General features: G+C 36.1%; 1 non-coding gene across 1 annotated transcript; it reads right to left on the bottom strand.

Annotated features, from left to right (window-relative positions):
• Positions 1 to 14,598: 14,598 nt before the first annotated feature.
• Positions 14,599 to 14,671, bottom strand: TRNAE-CUC (transfer RNA glutamic acid (anticodon CUC)). The gene has a single exon. It is a non-coding gene; the product is annotated as a tRNA-Glu (tRNA).
• Between the last annotated feature and the right edge of the window lie 192 nt (positions 14,672 to 14,863).

The following is a 14,863-nucleotide window of genomic DNA, read 5'->3' as shown; positions in this document are numbered from 1 at the left end:
ATATGTGACTTAGTTATCCTTTTCAAATCAGTAAATGTATCTGGCATTTGATTTGCTATTTTTTGCAAGTGAATGATCTTCTGGATCTCATGTTCACATATGGGGGCACGTGGATCAAAATGAGATAGTGATGGAACTTTTCACACAATTTCTCTTTTGTTTTCTTTTCTCTCTCCCCCTAATTGTGGAAAATGTGTTTCATCAAATCGACAATCTGCAAATCGGGCAGTGAATAAATCTCCCGTCAATGGCTTAAGATAGCGAATAATAGAGGGTGATTCAAACCCAACATATATACCTAACCTTCTTTGGGGGCCCATCTTAGTACGCTGTGGTGGTGCTACAGGCACATATACAACACAGCCAAAGATTCGGAGATGAGCAATATTTGGTTCATGACCAAATACTAATTGTGACGGGGAATATTTATTATAATGAGTCGGTCTGAGGCGAATAAGAGATGCTGCATGTAAGATAGCATGTCCCCAGACGGTAGTGGACAACCATGTTTTCATAAGTAGTGGTCTTGCTATCAATTGTAGTCGTTTAATAAATGACTCAGCAAGGCCATTTTGGGTATGAACATGTGCTACAGGATGTTCAACTTTTATCCCAACTGATAAACAATAATCATCAAAAGATTGAGACGTAAATTCTCCGGCATTATCGAGACGTATAGCCTTAATGGGATAATCCGGATACTGTGCCCTTAAGCGTATTATTTGTGCCAATAATTTCGAAAACGCCAGGTTTCGAGACGATAGGAGGCACACATGAGACCATCTTGAAGATGCGTCTATTAGGACCATAAAATATCTGAATGACCCACAAGGTGGATGAATAGGTCCACATATATCCCCATGTATACGTTCTAGAAAAGCAGGGGATTCAATGTCAACTTTCATTGGTGATGGCTTAGCTATCAACTTACCCTGATAACAAGCAGCACATGAAAATTCACCACTTTCAAGAATCTTCAGGTTCTTAAGTGGATGCCCATTTGAATTTTCAATAATTCGTCTCATCATTATTGATCCAGGGTGACCTATTCGGTCATGCCAAAGCATAAAAGTACTTGAATCATTAAACTTCTGGGTTACGATCGAGTGTGCTTCAATTGTACTAATTTTTGCATAATACAGACCAGAAGACAAAATTGACAATTTCTCCAAAACATATTTCTAGCCGGAGACATTCTTTGTAATGGCAAGATATTCATCATTTATTTCGTTTAATGTCTCAGCGTGATATCCATTACGGCGGATATCTTTGAAACTTAACAAGTTTCTTGGGGATTTAGAAGAGAATAATGCATCTTCTATAACAAGTTTCGTCCCCTTAGTCAGAAATATAGTAGCTCTTCCGGAGCCTTCAATCAATTTTGAATTGCCATAAATTGTATTAATATTTCCCCTTTTTCTATGCAAGTGAGAAAAGTATTTCTCATCTTTGAATATGGCATGTGTTGTTCCACTATCAATCACACAAATATCTTCATGATTGGTCATTGATCCAAATAAAATTTGAGGAATTTCCATAGATTCTTCAAAATGAAATAATAGATAAAGTGAATATCAAAGTAGATATTATGATTAGGCAAAGCATTACACACATTTTATTACATATATTACTATTTAAACAAAGCATTACACACACTTCATTTACATAAACAGGGAAACATAACCACATACAAACGACACGTATGAAATATCTAAGTTTTTACAGATCCATCACCGATCAAAAGATCTATTTTCCCTTCAGGGAGTTCAAAGAAATCTGTCACATCTAGATGCATGGGCTCAACATTATCTTCAGAAATAAAATTTGTTTCGGCATCCTTTTCTGCCCTTTTGAGAGAGGCTTGATACAAATCAACTAGGTGTTTTGGCGTACGACAGGTACGTGACCAGTGCCCCTTTCCTCCACATCGGAAGCATTTATTTTCTGAATTTTTCTTTTTCACAACTTTATGCTTTTCATCCTTCCTTTTACACTGCTGGTGGTGAAGGATATTATTTGGTGCAAGACGAGAATCATGATTAAAATTCCTTCCTCGACCACGACCACGACCATGACCACGACTGGGGCCACAACCTCTTTCATGCCTAGAATGACGAAAATTTGCCTCATTCACTTCAGGGAATAGGGCAGTACCAGTGGGTCGGCTTTCATGATTTTTCATTAATAATTCATTATGTTGTTCAGCCACTAAAAGATGTGCTATTAAATCAGAATATTTCTTGAATTTCATCTCTCGGTATTGCTGTTGCAGGAGCATACTCGAGGCAGGAAAAGTGGAGAATGTTTTCTCCAGCATATTATGATCAGTAATATTTTCACCACATAATTTCAACTGAGAAATAATTTTAAACATGGCGGAATTATATGCCTTAATAGATTTAAAATCTTGTAGCCTTAAATGGAGCCAATCAAAACGTGCTTGTGGAAGTATGACCATCTTCAGGTGGTCATATCTATCTTTTAAATTATTCCACAGAGTAAGAGGATCTTTAACAGTGAGATATTCCATTTTCAAGTCCTCATCAAGGTGATGGCGGAGGAATATCATAGCCTTGGCACGGTCTTGGTTTGATGCCTCATTTTTATCTTTGATGGTGTCTGCCAGACCCATCGCATTAAGGTGAATTTCGGCGTCAAGAATCCAAGACATATAGGTATTGCCGGATATATCTAAAGCTACAAATTCACGTTTGGTAAGATTTGCCATTAGTAAAGAAAGATAGAAAATCAATACCTTCGAGGCTTTAAAGTATTTGCTCGGAACGGCAGAGTTTCGTGCTGATAACGTGTTATAAAATGAAGCTAAAAGAGTCACAATATTAAAGGATGAAAACCATAGAAATAGAATGACAAAAGAGGAGAGATTTTTATTATTCTTCCAAAATGTGTTTCAAGTGTATTTCATATGAAAACTTATGACTCTATTTATAATGCTACATATACATTCAATATATGGTGGAGGAACCATTAAGATGGTGGAGGAAAATGAAGGAACCATTAAGATGGTGGAGGAGAAACATTATATTTGTGTATTGGACATTCATAATATATTTCATAACAGGTTTATCTTTTCTGTTCGTTTTGTTAGTAGAAATAGATCTAGCTATATATGCAGCAATGTAGAGATTGGTCCACCGAAGGCAAAAATATTGGAGCACAATAAGCAAGAAATTTGGACCACTGCTCTAAGAAAATGATTGAAAAGGAAATCTAGAAGTGAAATGCCAATTGTCGGACCTCTTGGCCACGAAAATATTCACTTTTTTCCGGAAAACGTTTTCATTCTTTTTGAAAATCATTGTTTGGTCATGGAAATTTCAAATATAATTTCAAATTGTATTTGAAATTTAAAAAACATCAAAAAACTTATTTTTATTTTCCATTTATTCAAATAACCAAATATTCTTTGTAAAAACTATAACCAAACATAACTTCATCTTCAACTCTAACTCTAAAATACCAAATAAAGTGAAAAATATTTGATTTTCATGGCCAAACGCCTACTTAATTTCTGTTTATATTTGTTTCTTCTATTTTTTTTTTCTTATAAAGGACATTGTAGTTACTTTCTTTTACCTTTTTAAGAAAAGAAAAAAACTAGAAGATGCGAAACTAAATTATCAAAATTTGTGTTGATTAGCTTTAATTATGATAGCTAGGTAATTACATATATGATTGCAAACATCAAGGAATTATCACGCATGTGTTTCATGGCATTAGCAAGTTGATGAATGAAATGTTATATAGAGCGTCAATGCCACAATAATCACACATATCAATCACTCAAATGTTAGTGGAAAAACACAACTTTCACATATGTCCACATCATCACATATAATCAGCATGTGTTAATTTGTAGATAATGATTATTGAGTAATGTGTATGTGAGCAGGAGTGGAGCTAAAGGGAGGTAAGGAGATTTAATTTAAAATTAATGTATTACCCAAATAAGGTTAAAACGATTTTTTAATTATATATGTACTGAATCTCCTAAACATAAGTAAAGAGTCTAATAACAAACGGAGTCCAAAATCACTTTAAATAACATGTTGAAATTCTAGGTGTGAATTTTTAGTATCTTATGTTTTTTTATTCGGCCACCATGTGAGAATTAATCCTTGAGTAATATGTACTGGTGTACGTAATAACATATATGATTGCAAACATCAAGGAATTATCACGCATGTGTTTCATGGGCATTAGCAAGTTGATGAATGAAATGTTATATAGAGCGTCAATGCAAAAATAATCACACATATCAATCACTCAGATGTTAGTGGAAAACACAACTTTCACATATGTCCACATCATCACAAACCGACCCGACATTACGTCAAACCAACCCGACATTACGTGCATTCGATTTTAAAAATTATTTATACATAAAAATATTTATTTGTAATGTAATTTGTAAATATTTCTTAAATTTTTTCATAGTATTTTGTCTTTTATGATATTATTTTAAGCTTAAACTTAAAATTTTGAATGCAAATAAGTTTTATATCCCATAGATGTTAGTGACTCAAATAAAGTCCAACTCAACACTAATGCTAACAAAAGAAATTCAATTCTAACACTAGGAATGACAGTAATGTTGGATATCTATTCTTTAGTTTTGCATAATTGTTTTAGAGCGTAAAAATACGTAACTTAATTTTTTTTCTTTGTCATGTAATTAATACTTATTAGCCGTACTTGTTTTAGCATAACTTAGTATTTAGATTAAAGTCATTTTCTTTATGGCTTATTAATTAGCAATACTTATTTTAACCGATTTTATTATTTTTTTTGTTGAATATTTTAATACGATGTCATCACCAATCTCACATTTTGTATTATTTTCTTAAGAAACACCTTATTTATATAGTTGTCTCTTACTAGGACTAAAGAAATATTTGAAGTAAAAGTCATATGTTTTCGATGAAGACTTTTTCGAAAAAAAATCCGAAAAACCCGAATAACCCGAGAAAACCCGAAATTGAAAAACCCGAATTTTATTGGTTTGGTTTATAAATTTAAAAACCCGACGCAATTGATTTGGTTTGGTATTCGAAAAATCTGAACCAACCCGATCCATGTACACGCCTAGTACTGAATACTAGACTAGATATACTACAAACAAAAAGGATGATAAGGTAATATGGACAGTTAAATAAATGAATGTTGCATATTACTTGAGTACCAAAGCTTCCAATCTTTATACTCATATTTTCTTATGGCATGTCGTGCATTTGGATCGCTTGGATGTCAACAATAGGAATTTATGAGTGATCCTCAATTTCTCAGTACAACGAGATAAAGATTTTTTAATTTGTACTCCGATTAAACAATTAGTCACTTTCCTTTCCTCTTCCTCAGTTATAAATTATCTTCTATAAATCTTTTTAACACCATTTTAGAAATCGAAATGGACCAAAAAGAAAATATGCTTGTTTTATTTTTACCTTTGGTTTCTCTTATTTACCGTATGCCGAAAACATTATACTTTAACCTTGAATATGTCGCTCTTTTTAATTTTTTGTTTGTTCTAAAAGGATCACCACCTATTTAGAACTTTTGAACTTTATAATATTTAACCGTTGATAACATGACATGTTAAAAAACTCAAGATATCATGTCACATTTGATATATGATTATGTATGTATTTAGCTTCGCATGTGTACACGTTTTATGATGCACTATAAAACCGAATCACCCTCTGGATATAGAAGCGTATGTATATGCCTCAAGATCAGTATCTAATAAAAAACTAAAAAAGTAGATTTTGCAAAGTCTTATTTGTGAACTTTTTTAGCTTTATTTATATATCGTGATCTGTTTATTGTTTTCAATGGTTTCCAGCATAAATGTCCACTACCTTCATTGCACATTTTCCGGATTTGAGACCATCAAGAAGAAGATATGAAGTACAAAAATGGATTCATCTATTCACGTGCAACTGTAGGATCTAATTTATTGTTCATGTCGGATCCAATAACCCCAAAACATGTTGCACGTATTTTTCCTGATACATATTTCCCTGAAGATGTAGAATGCGCCAAAACATACAAAAAGATGCTTCAGAAATGGGTTGCAAAATGAACCAAAAGTCTTCTCTATTTCAAAACATGTTTCTGTACTATTATTTGTTTTCAACTGTTCGCATTTAAGTCAAAGAAGCAAAACCTTGGAGCATTGATTAAATTATTTCCGTATAACCTATCTTTTTTTTTTTTTTTTTTTTTTAGGAAGGTCAGTAGGTTTTGGTCCCCACTGACTATTTTATTAGAGAATTAATAGCAATGTCTTTACAAAAGAAACTAAAGTGGAAATAATTAAAAAATAAAAGCATAGCAATCGTATCATCTTCATCTGAACCTCTGTTGTTCAAGATGATTTCGCCTTTTCCTTCTCATCTGCAGTTGAAGATAAACTCTTTCTTTTGCTTCTTCTTTGTGAGCTGAAATTTGTTATTTTCTGTGAATTATGTTGCAAATGCTACATGTTTGTTTCCTTCTGTTGATGTCCAAATCCTATGAACTTTGAGAATTTAGCCACTCTTTACTCCTGTAGACCCTTCAGCTTATCTTCCTTGTTGACTGCCAATTCATCTTCTTGAAGCTCCAAATCTGGTGCTAGCAGCCCTCATTGATGAAGATATCTTAAGATTTCAGCTTGATAAGCTCTAATTTACTCAGGTACGACTTATTTCCACCATTTGCCTTCTCTGTGTTGAACTGATAGATCCGCCATGATTGAATTTGTAACAGATCTTTAAAAAATAATAAAATAAAATAAACGATCTGCTATTATCTTGATTCCAGCTCTGTTTGATGTGACCTCATCTTGCTTTGAATTTGGTGAATCCTAGTGTTTTGATGAATATCTCCGCTTGTGAGGGCTGAAATATATGTTTTCCTCATCTGTATGCTTATAGAAAATGCTTATAATGTCTAAGTAGCACTTAATAGCCTTTGGTTGATCCCATTTATATGCCCCTCAAAGCTCTCACCAAGGACATGGTTAACAACCACCGGGAGTATGCCTCCAGACTCTAAAGTGAACTAAATAAAACACTATGTAGCAATCACTATGGGCTTTCCATGAGGAGAATCATAAGGTCATAGGATCCCAAATTTCTCTCAATTTAAACTCAAAATTCTCTCTGGAAGTGTTGCGATTTCTGATCTTCATATATTGTTAACTCTTCAAAAGAATGAGCCAAAGGCTAATACCATACGTTGGAGAGTTATCAATATTTGAATCACATTGTCACTTCACGTTCCATTGGTTCTTCCATTCCTAGCATTTCTGATTCTCAGATTGGGTACCTGATTCTTGTTCAGATTGAGAATTTTTTTTCCTGCACCAGGCAGCTCAGAAAAGCTATAAAATTTTGATGTACCTGCAAAATCAAAAGCAACGTTAGATAAGAAATCAGCCAGACTATTTCCCTCCCTGTATGTATGTTGTATTATCACATTAAAGTTTTTCACTGCTTTCTTGATTCTCCCAACTTCTGTGATAATACACCATGGTGCTTGCCATACTTCTTCAATGATATTCTTTAGCAATAATGAATCAGTCTCCAAAATTAGGGGATGGATCTCCTGTTCCACACAATATATCAAACCCTCCAGAATTCCCCTAGCTTCAGCCACTACATTGGTTGTATCGCCTATCTCTGCACATTGTGCATAAACCAAGTCTCCTTCCCAATTTCTTACACAAAAGCTGTAGGAACTAGGTCCTGGATTTCCCCTTGAAGCCCCATCTGTGTTGCATTTAAACCACCTATTATAAGGGAGTTTCCAGTGCACAATCTTGCAAATTATAGAGGGATTATAGTTCTCCAGAAAATCAATTAAATCAGGCCAGATGAAAGGGATATTAATTAGCCATGGATATCTCATCTTGGCGAGGTAAAATAGATTGTTATTGATTTCATGTACTACTCTTTTGAAGCTTACCCTTCCTCCATGCCTCATGGTATTTCTCCTCTTCCACAACTCCCACACAATCATAGCTGGCAAAGCTTGGATTATAGGCTTGAGCTTCTCTCCACATTTGACTTGCCACAAAGATCTAATAACTTGGTGTAATTGTACCATGTGAACTTGAATGCCTGCTGCCTCCATAAAAATCTTCCATACCCCAGCTGCAAATCCTCCTGTCAGGAATAGATGTATCATTGTCTCTTGTTGTTGAGGATTAATACAGCAGTAACACCTTGATACCACAGCTATTCTCATTCTCCTAAGATTATCATCAGTTGGGATATTTCCCCTGCATAGCCTCCAAAGGAAAAATGATATCTTGAATGGTACTCCCTTGATCCACAATTGTTGAAAATCAGGGTGTATTTGCCCCTTCTGCCTTCGGAGTTGCCAAGCACTATTTACTGTAAACTGCCCTGTGCTTGTGGGCATCCACCATGGCCTATCCCATACCCCTTGAAGCTGCTCTATATAAATTTCCTGCTTAATATGTTCTACAATATCAGTGGGAAAAGACTGTTGTAGCACTGTATCTTTCCATCTTCCATCTTCAATGAGATCTGCTACATCCTCTAGTCCTTCATTGATAGGGTATTCATTGGGCACCACAAAGTGTAGTGGCCCCAGCTTTGTCCAGTTCTCATACCAAACATTAACTGACCCTCCTTTAATTTCCCACCAAATTTCATGCTCCATAGCTTCTCTGGCTTCTAGCATCTTTTTCCACACTTGAGTTCCTCCTTTCCATTGAACCAAGGTAGGAATCACTTTCTTGCAGTATTTGTTCCACATGTAGTTTGCCCATAGAGTACTGGTGGTTCTGAATCTCCACCAAAGTTTTGCAAAAAGTGCTTTAGACACATCAAATAAAGATTTGAACCCTAGGCCTCCTTCCTGAATAGGTAAACAAACATCCTTCCATGATACCCAGTGTTTGCTTCTCCCTTCGTCCTTATTACTCTAGAAGAATCTAGCAAAGATCTTGTGAAGTTCATTCAACACACATTTAGGAGGAACAAGTACTGATAAGAGATGTAAAGGCATAGATTGCAACACACTCTTTATTAATACTGCTTTACCACCAAAAGATAATAACTTGCCCTTCCACGAATGCAATCTCCCTTTAATCTTCTTGATAAGATCAGCATAATACACCTTCCTTTTCCTGGAGTGAAAAGTGGGGCACCCAAGATAGGTGAATGGAAACCGCCCCCTGGTAAAACCTGTGATAGCAGCCACTGATTGGATTAGATCATTTCCCACTTTAGAGTGCATATAGAAAGAGCTCTTCTCCTTGTTAATAAGCTGTCCTGAAGTCACCTCATACTTATTCAAAACTCCCATGATACTCTGTAAAGAATCTGGATGAGCAGAAGCAAATATTATAGTGTCATCAGCATATGACAAGTGGTTTAGAGGATTAGACCACTTTGGCATTCCATATCCAATATAATTAGAATCATCAAATAGAGAATTCAAAGCCCTTGATAGGACCTCAGCTGATAGAAGAAACAAAGTGGGAGATAAAGGGTCCCCCTGCTTCACCCCCCTTGAAGACCGGAAGAAACCTGTTGCCTGTCCATTCAAAAGTACTGAATACCAATTGTTGCCTATCAACCTCCAAATCAAGTTAATAAAGTGCTCAGAAAAACCCATAGCCCTTAAAACATGCAATAGGTATTTCCAAGAAACCCTATCATAAGCCTTGGCCATGACCAATTTGATTATCACATTAGCAGGCTTTCCTCTAATTCTAATATCAGACACAATTTCCTGTGTAAGCAAGATATTTTCAAATATACTCCTTCCCTTTACAAAGCCTGATTGATTTGAAGAAATCAGAGATGGGATAATCTTCTCCATTCTTCCGTGTACTACCCTTGAAATCACCTTATTAATGAAATTAGACAAACTAATTGGTCTCATATCAGAAAATGTGAGAACAGGATGTCTTTTAGGAATAAGGACCAAATTTGTATGAGTGATAGACTTTGGAAGTTCAGCACCATCAAAAAAAGATAATACTACTGCATGCACATCATTCCCCACAATATCCCAGCATTGTTGATAAAATACACCTGTAAAACCGTCTGGTCCACTTGCACTGTCACCACTTAGAGCAAAAACTGCCTGCTTGACTTCCTCCTTTGATGGATAGGTGCATAGTTGTATATTTTGCTCAAGATTAATCAATGATGGAATCTTTCTTAGCATTTCAAAGTCAGTAATGTCCCCTTCCTGAGTAAATTGTTTCTGATAGAATTGCACAGCTTCTTGTTTGATTTCCTCCATAGATTCCAACCAAATACCATTTCCATTCTGAATTGAATTCACCTGTAATTTCTTCCTCTTCCCGGTAACATAATTGTGAAAGAAATTGGTGTTTCTGTCCCCTTCTGTATACCACACAAAGCCTGCTTTTTGCTTCCAATATTGTTCTTCTAGACTCAGGTACTTCTTTAATTCAGCTTCAGCCTTTTGAAGGACAATTCTGTTAATAATGCTAGGATCCTCTTCAAACAGTGCCTCCTTTACTTTCACAATCTCTTCCCTTATTGCCACCTGTTGAAAGATATCTCCATATGTGTCTCTACTCCATTTGGATAAAACCCCTTTAAGATTTTTCAACTTCTGCTTGAAAGCCAAAAAAGGAGATCCTGCAAAATGTGTTATCCAGTTTTGCCTAACAGTCTCCTTAAAGGATTCATGCTGAGCCCAAAAGTTCAGAAATCTAAATGGTTTTATGAAATTAGCAGCCTCTTCTCCACAAGATAAGACCAAAGGAGCATGGTCAGACCCTGTCTTTGATAGATGTTCCACTTCTATTTGAGGGAAGGTCTCCTGAAATGGAAGATTAACCACAACTCTATCAAGTCTTTTGAAAATACAATCCTCAGCAGCTCTCCCATTCCACCAAGTAAAAGGACTTCCTTTGAAACCCATATCAAATAAACCACAAGAATTTACACAAAATACAAAATCTTCACACTCAGATAGTGTAACAGGCAGGCCCCCCAATTTTTCATCCTCTGATAAAATAGCATTAAAATCACCTCCAACCATCCAGGGGAAGTCCATGGTACTGGCTAATTGGTACATGCTATCCCATAATTCTAGTCTTTCTTCTTCATCACATTTTGCATAAACAAAAGTAGCAATCATATCTTTCCCAATGTCTTGATGAAAGAACCTCAAAGTAATTTGTTGTTCTGTATCCATCAAAACCTGCCACTGTACATTTGCATCCACAAATATCCAAATCTTCCCATTAACATTAGAAATGGCAAATTCCATTCCCAGCAATCTTTTATACTTCTGAAGATGCCTACAATTTTGAAAAGGTTCCATTAAAGCAACAATGAAACACTTGTATTGCCTTTGAAGCATGATTAACCTCTGAAAAGCCTGTTGTGTATTAACAGACCTTATGTTCCATATTAGAGCCTTAATTATCATTTATGCTTAGAGGTAGTAACTCTCTTTGAAGCCCTCCTGGTTTGTGATTTATCCTGCACTTTTGAATTTTTTTCACTCTTTGCAATAGCTTTTGGGGATAAACCAGCTTCAGTAGTGACTTTATGGATTAACTTAGGGTCTATCTCAGTCCCTTGATCCTCTTCTAATTGTTGTGATTCCTTGATAGCAAGCTGCACTTCAACTTCTGTCACTTTATGAGCCACAATGTCTTGTAGCTTTGCATTTGGTGATGATTGCTTGCTCTGAGTATACAATTGTTGCTCCTTATTATCTACTTGAACTTGTAGCACTGTTTCTGTGTTGTTCAACTGTTGTGATGCTGCTTCTCTAGTAGGCTCAAGTTCTTGCTTCCCATTGTGAATTGTTATAGTTGTTGCATCAGGTGGTTTACATTTCACTCCCATATGCTCTGTCAATTTGCCCAGGTCCTGCTCTGCATTTGTTACGCTATTGGCTGTATCATAATTTCCTGAGTCATTTCCATCAGAAATTAATGAATCTCCTCGGTTTCCACCATAATGAACCTTAGTAGATTCATAAGACTCCAGCATCTGAAATGAAACCCCTGACTGCCTTCCGCCTCTTCTTTATTTCCCTCAGTCTCCTCCACTCTATCCCCCTGCTTACTATCATATTCATCTCCACCTTTTCCAGCTGAGAGATGTTGTGGTCTTTCTAACTTACCAGCTTCATGAAATTGAACTTTTGAACTTTCTTGTTCACTACTAGATTTTTGTAATGATGTTTCTTGTATTTTCCTTTTCCTCAATTCTTCCCCATTCACCTCTTCCACCTGTGAAGTATTATTTATGTCTTCCATATCTCCTGATTGCTCCCCCATATTCTCATGTTCATTATTACCCTTGACCTTTGTTGGAGTGTTTAATTCCTTCAGTTCAAAATTATCCCCTAAAGGTTCACCCTTGCTTTCTTCAGCCTTATTAGAATTCTGTAATTCTTCATTATCACCATATTGCTCATTTTTACTTTCATGTGTATTCTTTGCAGGATATGGTTGCTGATCCTCATTTGCTACAATTTTATCCTCTGGATGCCCCGACTCTGATAGGGCTGCAAATTGGTTGCTTGTTTGCAAAGTATTCCCTGGAGCTTCTACTTTCTTTCCCTTGCTACTGCTACCAGATGCATCATCTTTGGTAAGAATTCTATTATCTTTTATAGCATTCCAGTTTCCCGGATTTCCAAGCACTCTTCCACTATGTAAAACTCTGGCTGAATTATGATATCCCCTGTAGTGTTGCTTATTTGTTTGTATGTTTCCTCCATTTTCTTTCTCCTTTGAATTTCCATGTTTTTGCTTCCCCACTATTTTCTCCTCTTTGTTTGTTTCCTTCTCTTTTCCTTGTTGTCCATCAGAAACCCTTTCTTTGGTACTTACTCTCCTTTCATTATTTTTTTCCTGAGCCTGAACAGATGCTTCTGTTCTCTTTTCTTGATCATCACTCACTTGTCCCAGTGTTGGATTAATAACCCTGCAGTTTTCTTCATTATGGCCCTGTAGTTTACACTCTGAACAATACTTGGGAATGTAGTCATAGTGAATTTTAACCTTGACAGTTCTTATTGCTCCTGTCTTTTCATCCTCTATATCCATTCTCACTGAATTAGGTAGATCTGATAGTAGATCTACCAAAACTTTGACCCTAGCACAACTAGGTCTAGTTTTGTTGATGGTGGCCCTGTCTAGATGTATTGGTATGCCTACTGCAGATGCCATAGAGAATAAAGCTTCCTTCACAAAGTAGGTAGGCAATAGGTTTGGAAAAGAGATCCATGCCATTGCCTTGGATGTCTCCTCATCAATTTTGAACTTGGAGTCATAAATGAGTGGCCTCATTTGATATGAATATTCCTCCTTATCAGTAATATAATACGCTGGTTTTGATGTCAAGTTCACAAAATCTTCTAGTGATGATAATCTTATAAGTACATGCCTGCTTCTGAAGAAACCAACCTTACATTCTCCTTTTATTCCACATTGTGCAGGAATAAGTTTGTCAAGTTGCTCCATCTCTGGCCATCCATAAGAGAATTTACCCACAATAGCATGTTGTAGTTTCTCAATGGTATTCATTCTTTCGACCTCCTCCTCAGTCCATTTAAGATATGGCTCCCCATGAAGAAAAGATATTTGCTTGATCTCAATTGGTGGAACAGGATGTGAAACTGTAGGCTTCAAGAGATTTGCATATTGTAATTTGTTCTCATTTGGTTGTGTTATCACTCCTTCCTTAGGTGTTGCAAAAGTTAATTGCTGGCCAGCCCCACCGGAGGACTGGCCACTGGCCGCAAAAGCCATAAGCAACTATCTTGAAATAAGGTTATGCATGAAAATAGGAGGTGAGAGGCTCAACTAATGAAATTTTCTCTCAGGCAAATCATCAAACAGGTTGCAGGCAGAACTTTAAATCTCCATCAGAATCAGAATCTGAAGAATGTAAGCATGGATTTGACCGACGTGTGGGTCTAGAGTTGTTTTACTATATGTGATGTTCTTTGGAATCAATGCTTATTCTTTACATTCTTCTAATATCAGTAACGAATTCCGTATAACCTATCGGTTTGAAATGTGAAATCAATTATTGATATTTGCGCCAGAATAGACTGCTTACATTACATTCTTTGGGTTGTATCCGTTGCATATAAATGCGAGATGTTTCGCACATTTATCTGCCATTGTTGACGTTTTCCCGAGATCATCTAATATTTTTTGATTGGAAAAGTATTTCTGCGAACTGAATTCCGAAAATTATGAATCCAGTAGCGTTATGGGATTTTTTTCAAACTACCAAGATTTTCTCTTGGTTGCCTGCAGCTGACTTGTTTTTTCCACGAAAGTTGCTCTTGTTTCTAAACCAAACACCATTATTAAGTGGTATGGAAAACCAAGTCCTTCATATTTGATTTGGTTGGTACAAATCAAATTGCGAAATGCTATGAACTATGGAGAAACTGAGTTGTATGGTAATGCCCATTCTATAGAGAAACCCAATAGATGCCCCAGCTGAAGTATATTGTGTCTCAGCTCTAAGCCCGAAATTACCCCCAACAGAAATATTGCACCAGGGAGGGAAACAAAAAGATAGAAGAAAAAGTATATCATTCCGTTGCCGGGACTTGAACCCGGGTCTCTCGGGTGAGAGCCGAGTATCCTAACCAACTAGACTACAACGGATTGCTGATGACTTCCTCTATCCTTTGTTTATTACAAAGGTAACACGCCATACAAATACAATTCATCATCCCTCACAGAAGACATCCACAGCCACTGTATCATAAACTATTAACAACAAAACCAATAGGTGAAGCCACGCATCTACCGTTGCCGTTGCTGCATTCAAAGAGTTACAAAACCTACAAGACAAGT

This window comes from Lycium barbarum, chromosome 2 (assembly GCF_019175385.1).
Source record: "Lycium barbarum isolate Lr01 chromosome 2, ASM1917538v2, whole genome shotgun sequence".
NCBI classification, from domain to species: Eukaryota; Viridiplantae; Streptophyta; class Magnoliopsida; order Solanales; family Solanaceae; genus Lycium; species Lycium barbarum.
Note: the sequence above shows the minus strand (reverse complement) of the source record. Positions and strands in the feature narration are given on the sequence as shown.